Source organism: Aplidium turbinatum, chromosome 7, assembly GCF_918807975.1.
Source record: "Aplidium turbinatum chromosome 7, kaAplTurb1.1, whole genome shotgun sequence".
NCBI classification, from domain to species: domain Eukaryota; kingdom Metazoa; phylum Chordata; class Ascidiacea; order Aplousobranchia; family Polyclinidae; genus Aplidium; species Aplidium turbinatum.
Window position 1 is genome coordinate 23,332,115 of NC_137478.1, and position 9,578 is coordinate 23,341,692.

Below are 9,578 nucleotides of genomic sequence, written 5' to 3' on the forward strand. Positions count from 1 at the left end.
ACAGAAGAAGTCGTCCGGAAAAGAATCCAACTGCAAATTTCTCACTGAACTCGTTTAAAGTCGGTGTGACAATAAATTTGAATAGCAGTTTTCTTCAGAAATTTATGCGTCTTAACTTATTATTTCTGCAAGGAAATCCCTAATAATGTCATAAGAATAACACGAATAACAGAAAAACTAATTTTTTGTGCCTGCAACTACTAGAAAGCATATGTTAAATAAACGTGCGGCCGCAGTTTCACCCAGATATTTATATCTGGCCCTCCTGTAATAAAGGTTGCACATCCCTGATCTATGCAACGAACAACAACGATTCGAAGGCTGGTGCAAAACAGAACGAAGTATGCTTAGTCGTCAACTCGTACACCATAAATCAACCTGTTTAATGGGATTGCCAATTTAACCATCCTCATGAGAGTGCAAGCTGCCACTTGCCCCAATACTGCCAACATGTGAATCAAATTGCTTTGGTTGTGATCAGAGTAAAAGTCGCTTTCGAAAGTTCTTGTTTTGTTGCACTACAGTTTACAACAATTAAAGTTCGTGATTTATCTACAAAGAGCACTTTGCTTTTATTGCTGATTGTATCATTAAACACATATCTTTTTTTTTTTTTTTTTATAATATTTATCCTTTTGTCGTAAGTTATTTGGATGCCTGGTCTTAGATTTGAAAAAAAACAGGAATTTTTAGTAATCGAAATTCTGAAAATACGTTTTGCAAATCTGGCGGTTACTGTTGTTGAAGTTACTGTGAAAGCTGCAACTGACAACATTTACACTGCATTTTTCATGTACTGGGAAACAGTGGGGAACATTTAAAAGGCCACTCAAACATTGTGGTGCCACGTTCAAAAATAGGATGACTCATTTTCATTCACTTCCCAAAGTAACATGTCACAAAAGATAAAAAAAATGTGCATCCCCGATCGAAACCTAACGAAATATTTTACAAATTCAAAATATGTTTGGTTTCAAAAACAAAACTTCGTTTCTAAACTTTTCATCAAATTTTCCTATAATTCAACTGATGATCCACTGTGATGCACGGTGTGACAAAACATTTTAAATAAAGTAAACAATATCACACCAAATCAGAAGAATCGGTTTATTTAATATTTAATGGTTTATTTATTTAATGTTTATTTATGTTTGGTTTACTTGATTTTACTTCCTATTCAGTTGTCATTTTTACAGTACATCATCATAACATTCCGTAACATTAAAACGACGTAAAAATGACAGCTGCTGCTTGTTGTGATGTTGCAATGTACGCACGGAATTTTTAAGTTGACAAACAAACCTATAGTGTAGTGATACTGTAGACCTACCTTGCGATGCTATACAATGAGGTAAACGTAACATTGATACTTATCAATGTTACGTTTACCTCATTGTATTGCATTGCAAGGTAGGTCTACAGTATCACTACACTGCAGGTTTGTTTGTCAACTTAAAGATAAAGTTTGTTTGTCAACTTAAAGTTTGTTTGTCAACTTAATTATACGCACGGAATCTTTAAGGTGACAAACAAACCTGCAATGTAGTGATACAGTAGACCTACCTTGCAATGCTATACAATGAGGTAAACGTAACATTGATACTTATCAATGATACGTCATTCGCAAGTTATCACTGCAATGGTCTGGTCGAAAAGTGAAATGCTCGGTACAAGACTTGGCCGAGTTCAAAAATATAGCAAGAGCTTATGTGGTGCTCTAGGCCAGTGATTATCAAATTGGATCACATTGCCCTCTTGGGCTTTGCAGTAAAAACATACAACAGAGGGGAGAAAACCCAGAAAGGGCGACAAGCGAGGGACAGTGCATTCTCAAAAAGTTAGAATGATCACGAAACTTTTTAAATAACATGCAGCTCATATGTAACAAGGTAAGGTCATTGAATCTTTCATATCCGATGTCTTATTTGGACAAAAGTGTTTCCAGGTTTGACATTATTGCTATCATCCACCGGTACTACGACAGTTTATCGAACGACAGTTTATCGAAACGACAGTTTATCGAACGACAATTAATCGAACGACTGTTTATCGAAACGACAGTTTATCGAAACGACTGTTCACCGAACGACAATTTATCGAACGACAGTTTATCGAAAACCTAACCCCTAACCTAACCCTAACCCCTAACCAGTAACCACTAACCACTAACCCCTAACCACTAACCCCTAACCCCTAACCCTAACGCCTAACCCCTAACCCTAACCCCTAACCCTAACCCCTAACCCTAACCCCTAACCACTAACCACTAACTACTAACCCTAACCCCTAACCCTAACCCCTAACCCTAACCCCTAACTCCTAACCCCTAATCCTAACCCCCTAGCCACTAACCCTAACCCTAACTCCTAACCCTAACCCTAACCCCTAACCCCTAACCCCTAACCCTTAACCCCTAACCCCTAGCCCTTAGCCCCTAACCCCTAACCCTTAACCCCTAACCCCTGAGTATTCCATTGCATATGTGCTTCGTCGTTCGATAAACTGTCGTTCGATGAACTATCGTTCGATGAACTGTCGTTTCGATAAACAGTCAGTTTGATGAATTGTCGTTTCGATGAATTGTCGTTCGATAAACTGTCTTTCGATAAACTGTCGTTCGATGAACTGTTGTTCGATAAATTGTCGTTCGATAAACTGTCGCGTCACGTCATCCACCAGCAAACAGTGCGATTTACGATTAGGCTATGCTTGACCAAAATGTTTCCCAATATTGAAAAGCTCGTTGAAAATTACCAAACTCATCCGTCTCGTTCAAGAAAGACCATTTGCTGGGACTCGTGTTCTTTCCAAACAACCACTTTATCTGGTCCAGATCGGGTGCGGGTCTATTCAGTTAAGTGACTGTTTGGGTTGTTTAATATATTTGTAATAAATTTGCAACGTGTTTATGGTTTTCTGGGGGCCGATGATAATGTAACGATAATAAAATAGGGCTTTGTTTTGAGGACATTTTATGAATTATATGGAAATTTTTAATTTCTATACCCAACAAATCTAGTGTTTTCTGTACGTTCTAATCATCTTGAGGCAAACCGCAATAAAAATTTCTTTCGTTGTGTTTCAACCAATTTTTTACTTTGGTCCAGTGCGGTCAATTTGTGAACAACACCTTTGCTGTGTACGATTATTAACTTGTGCTGGCCGAGTTCTATCATAAAAGTTGTATCCTTATGATGCTGCAAGTAAATGCATTGCGATATTATATTTTAAATATCTTTAAATACTTTTGAAAGATCCCTTTGCAGTGAAATGAGCTGTGATTTCACTTCATGCTGCGTCTACATTTTAATACATGACTTTCATTTAATTTTAATAACGTTATTCAACCACTCAAAAACAAAAAGTAATTCAATGAGTATTCAAGACGAAGAAATTGCGAGATGTTGTTCTTCCTAATTTTTTAAACAGTTTCACAAAGTTGAGAGAACTTGCAGTTAGCCGTGGCTTACCAGCGCCACCACGCGACTAACATATTTTGCATCCGGCAGGAAACTGGCCACTGAACCGCAACTTAGGTAGAGGTCGCGGAGGCTTTCAAGGTGGAAACTGCGGGAGTTACGGCGGCGGAAATCGATCCGGCGGCTACAACAATCAAAACAGAAGCTCCGGAAACAAGTAACTAAAACCGACCAGTGTCATTGTTTTATTCTAATGCTTTCCTGTTACCCAGCAGTCAGCAAATCAGTCTTTCAAATCATGTTCTCATTTCCATTCCTTAATTTCTGAGTACAAAACCACCGCTTAAAATTAAGAAATAGACTAAGATTCTCTCGAACAGAAAAGCACTTAATACAAAATAAAACATTCGCTTGTTATACATCGATTCAACATCTTTAAACGTTCAGTCAATGTAACAAAGAAGGATTATGCTAGCTCGACTTGTTAAGGATCTTGAAAAGGAATCAACTTGTTAAAAAAAATCCGCTTAACTGCAGCCGCAACCAAGGAAGCCGCAACAGCTACCAGCAGAACAGCCAGCAAGGCAACCGCTCAAACTACAACCAGGGCCGCAATCAGAGTCGTGGCGGTTCTGGTGGAAGCAACATGGGTCAAAACCGTGGTGGGAGCATGGTGAGTACTGTTTGATTTTGTTCATTGGAACGAGCATTGTGAGTCACGTTGGGTCGGTTTTAAGCCTAAATTTTCCCGGAAATTGTGTTTTAAAAAGCCGATCACTTCACCAGAGAAGTACATCAAGCAAGTGCAATCTCCAGAAAACAAATAATTTTAAACGCAAGCTCTTTTTGCTGTGATTAAAAGTGTCATTTCAACAGTGTTTTAATCGCAGTACAATGTTCTTTTAGAACTCGAGCGGGGGAGCCAGCTACCAACACCAGGCGTACCAGCAACAAGCTGCTCAGTTCTCGTCGCAAACCGCCAACAGCCCCATGACGCAGCAGTAGGCTACCAGCAGAGCTATCAACAACAACAATCACAAGTGAAGCCTTTTTTCGGAGTATAGGCTTTTTATGTTGAATCAACTCTTTCTGTTTCAACGTGATTTTCGTTACCATCACCACGTTAATTTTAAACTGGACGTAGATTGAAACGTCACCAAAAGCAGCAAGTGTTTTAAATAGCTTCGAACAATCGAAACTGAGCCTTTTTTTTCAGTCGTCAAGTTATCTCATTTTCTTTTTTTCAGCAACCCGATTACAGCCAGCAGTGGGCTCAATACTACCAGCAGCAGGCGGCCGTGCAGCAGCTGTGGCAGCGCAGTATCAGAACTACTACGCCAACTACCAGAACGCGTATGCCGGGCAACAGGCGCCTCAACCCCCACAGTAGAACAATGTAATCGTCGATCTGTGACAGTGGAGCAGCTGTGTCCGTCAATACTTGCTGCAATCACGCCATTGACTTACAAACTCCGGGTGTTTTTCCTAAGAAACGTGTCCATTCTTTGCTATCATTGTGGAATGCTTCTGGCCAACACCCTTCGCGAACAACGTTACTTTGTACGTTTTGCAGTCGCCATTTGACGCGCTGAAGACGTTTTTTGACCGCAGCAGACTTTTCTCCGCTCAGTAATTCGCTGTGTATACTTTTGTACTTTTTTGAAAGGCCTCCGTTTCGGTAACTGGTTTTAAACAAGAGTCTCAACAAGAATCTACCATTCAATAAATCGAATTTTGAATGATGTCTGGTTATCCGGCACATGCAATTTATCCGGTTTTTACCAGTTTCACTTTCTTTCACGACAGTTCGTTCGACAGTTCGATCGAAAATCACAATTGTAATTGTCATATAGCTCGAAGATTATCGATATGGATATAAAAACAATAAAAAAGTGTTTTTCTCAAATTACTTTTTTTCTGAAGCAGATACGACTTTAAACACTCTTAAGTAGAGATGGGAAATTGTATATTCTGCATCATTTGATACAAATTCCATACGTCTAGCCCAAGTAGTTTTCGAGATATTGAAAAAACGCGAAAAATCGCGTGGGGCACCCTCAAGATGACGTCATAATGAAAAAATAATGCCAGATTCGTAATCAGCGGCCAAAACTCCATCAGAAAAAAAGGTACTCGTTTTGAAATTTAAAAGTGGTGAAATTTTGAAACACCCTAGTGCGCAGCCTCCCAAATGAAAAATTGCACCGCGGGAAAATTTGCAGAAAGTGTGCGATATCTTAGTAAGGGAAGGAGAGTAAGGTGTCAACTTTGGCGGAATGGCCAACTTCCTATCTGCACTTAATACATTTTACTAGCCTATCTGCAACGGAAAAAATTTTAATTCTAAAAGTCTCCTTTTTCTCATATTTTGTGCCCAGTTTTACAGAAGCAAAACGCTTTCCAGTAACCACAATGATATCAAGTTATAGAGAGCCACAAACCTTATGTGCTATGGCATAGAGTACAAGTGTGCATCGAATTTTACAAAACAATGAAGTTTCTTTCAGGATTGGCTTGGTATAGAATGCCGTCATCTCCTGTCGCACAGTGTCTCTTACGTGTAAACTTTTCAGCATATGCTGCTGACACAGAGCAATTAAACAGAGCAGTTGACATTGGCGTGTCTGCGCAAATCAAGAGTCATACACTTAATTTCTATTTACTTAAATTCAATATGTAGCCTACAATGCTCGCATGCTAGAGGTATACAAACGCAGCTGCAGGAACAGGGATTCAGTCATGACTGGTGAAAAAACAAAACAAATAAGCAACATCATGAGGAACTACAAACCCCAACCACTTGCTCTACTCAAGTCTCTACGAGTCTGTGAGCGTGCAACCTCAGAGACTAAAATCGAGACACCTATTTGTAGGCTACGTGCCGTACAACTGATGAAAACCGCTGAAGACCAATCCATCACTGCGGATCACCAATGGAGCTCGGAGTGGAAGAACTCCTGAAGACTTCAAAGTTTCATTTCCGACACCAGCGCCCACCCAACCGGAAGGCATGGGTGCGGCTCAACCACTTGCGTACTGGCGTCGGACTATTCCGCTACATCATCATCATAATCCATCGTCGGTTTGTTCCCCACTAGTGGGGGTGGCCGATTGTTTCCGCGCGGCAATTGTCTTAATCCCTTTTCTCCATTTCACCCTGTCCCTTGCATCTTCCTCCTCCAGTCCAACTTTTTTAAACTCATCCTTCACTTGTTGTTTCCACGTTCTTCTTGGACGACCGCGTTTCCTCTTCCCATCCACCTTTAGATCTAGTGCCTTTCTAAGAAAACTTCCTTCCTCCCTCCTTATCACATGTCCATACCATCTTACTCCATTTGCCCTTGCCAGTTGGTCTATGGTTTCTCTCATCTCTAGCATATCCAACAATTCTTCAGTCCTTTTTTCCCTTCTCGTTTTCACCCCACACATTGCTCTCACCATTGACCTTTCCGTTCTTCTCAGGATTGCCAGTTCACTCTGGCAATCCTGTTTGGCAGCCGTGGCCGAGTGGTTAGCGCGTTGGGCTCGCAGTCGAGAGCCTGCATGTTCGACTCCAGCCACCCGCACTTGCTGTTGTTTCTCTGGGCAAGAAACTTTACGATAATTGCCTCTACCTAGTGATCGAGTTCGAGTAATGGGTAGTACCAAATTTAAGTCATAAGTAAAGTAGACAACCAGAAAACAGACATTGCCGTCGGCTGCAGCGTGGGTCAGGTGTATGTCGAAAGGCGTACACCGATGCATAGCGCTCAAGTCCGCTTTCCCGCAATGCAGGATAAAGATAAACAAACACTCTTTCTCAATACCCATGTCTCGCTACCATATAGCATTGCAGGCCGCACACAGCTCCGATATACTTTTCCTTTCATCCTTAGTGAAAATTTTCTGCCATGCAACATTTCCCCACATTCCCTGAACTTTGCCCAGCCCAATCTTGCCCTTGTTGTCACCGCTGCTTCACATCCACTACTTCCATTTATCCGATCACCCAGATAACAGAAGTCTGTCACTGTTTCGATGCCATGGCAGAACTCATCATCATGGCCTTCCACTTCATTCCTTCCTTTACTGCATTTCCCACAAACAAAACACTTCGCCAATCTTGTTGCGGCTCTCTTGACATTAGCACATCTTGCATCTAGGGTGTTTCATTTTTTCACCATTTTTGAAATTCAAAATGCCTGGGGTCCCATCTGGTGGTATTTGGGGAAAAAAGTTTACACTCAAAATTTTTTTCAATTATGACGTCATATTGAGGTGGTCCACGAGGTTTGAAATTTTTGGGCCTCAAAGTCTCGAAATTTGGGCGTATCTCCGAAACCACACATCATAGATCGACAAAATTAGTATCAAAATGCGCAGAAGGGTCGGTTTTCTATACCTGATGTAGAGAATATTAAGGTCTATCTGCTTGAGAAAAAAAGTTATTTCAAAAAATCTGATTTTCGGTCTATTTTCTCCTGATGAACAGAGATCAGGTGATCAAGATAATAAGTTTTTCTGTATTTTTCCACTCTTGAAAGCTGCTATTGCGTAATAATAGTCCTTGTTCGTTTTGCAAGAAACGAAAGGGTAATAATTGAAGGTATTACTATTATAATGATGATGATGGCTATTCCTCGTCGAGGATATTATAATGTAACCGTTGAGGAAGAGGTATGTTGCTCACCTGCTTTAGATTTTGATTAAGTGTCATTATGGCATTAAGGCCAAGTATTAGTAAGTCGATGCAAAACTTCAAGGAATCGGAGAAAAATGTGCTTCCCCTTAATTCAGATATAATCATCACTATTTTTACTTGAGGAAGAGAGTACGGTAGCCGAAACTAATCCCAAGTTTTTGAAGAAAATACGGTACTCTATTTCAAAGATTTGAAAGATGAACTGCTAAAAGATGTAGTTGGCATATGGAACAAAACTGGTCTTCTAGTGCTTAGCAAACAGAGAATTGAAGCCAAGTTAAAAGACGTGATAGAGAAGTGCAATACAGCAAGAAAGAAAGAAATGAAACGCAGAGGTAATGAGGTTAATCAAGAATGGTTACAGAACTTGTTCGATATATGTGCATGTAAGTGAAGTGTTCGATCTCCGAAAATCTGGTTGTTTTTCAAAAGAAACTCTCTTGCAGCTGTGAACTCGAAAACCGAGTTCAGGAGAAAGAAATCGCTTTCTTGAAAGATCAGCAAAAAGATTGAAAAATGTTTATCGGTGGCGTAGATGTCAACCATGTAGAAAAGGCTTTAGAACGGGAAAATCATAAAAGGAGGTGGGAAACGAGCAGTGAAGTTGAACAACCGAGCACTTCTGGCATACAATCTGCCAAAGCATCGGCATTACTATGTTTGAAACAGAGAAAAAGAAATGAAGCAGTTAGATGTCTACACAGTAGCGAAAGCGACTCTGATGGGGATATGAATTGGGAAGATGATAGGGAATACGAGCCTCTGAAACCAGCTATTGGGGGAAAAGTGTACAAGAAAGTACATTCTTTTTCAATAAATGATAGAAGTTGTTTACTTGCTGATCGTAGGATGACTTCGGTACGCCAACAGTCAGATCTTATGAGGTCGGTTCTTGGAAAAGATCAAATAGCTGCAGCACCTTCGACAGTAGGCTATACCGCCAACGACAAAAAACAAGAGAAAAATCTCTGATGGAAAGTGAGAACCTTCTCAACTCAGCTTCTGCCATGCAGTTATGTTATGATGGGTGCGTTGTCGATAAAATAGATCGATACGTTTTCTTGGGTCAACTTGTTGATGATAATGGCATGAAGCACGAAAGCGTGCTTGCTGTTAAATATTTTCCCAAAAGTGTGTCGGTCACTGCAGCACTGATTTTTGACACCATCATCCAGGAGGCTTGCAGAGTTCACCTATCCCAAGTATATTCAGTCATGGCTGACACGACTGCTCTCAATACAGGAAAAGAGTCCGGAGTCAATACTCGACTGGTCAGTTATTTTAATGATGAAGTTGGTCATGATATTCATACCCTTAAATGTATGTCCCACATAAACGAAATATATCTTTCCCACGTCATTTCTTTTGTGGACGGCGCCGAGAAGGGTCCAGGAGCAATGCAAGATTGGGCTTTGCTTAACCAGATAGCAAGACTAGACAAGCCCAGTACTGAAACCTTAACACCAACTATTACTACG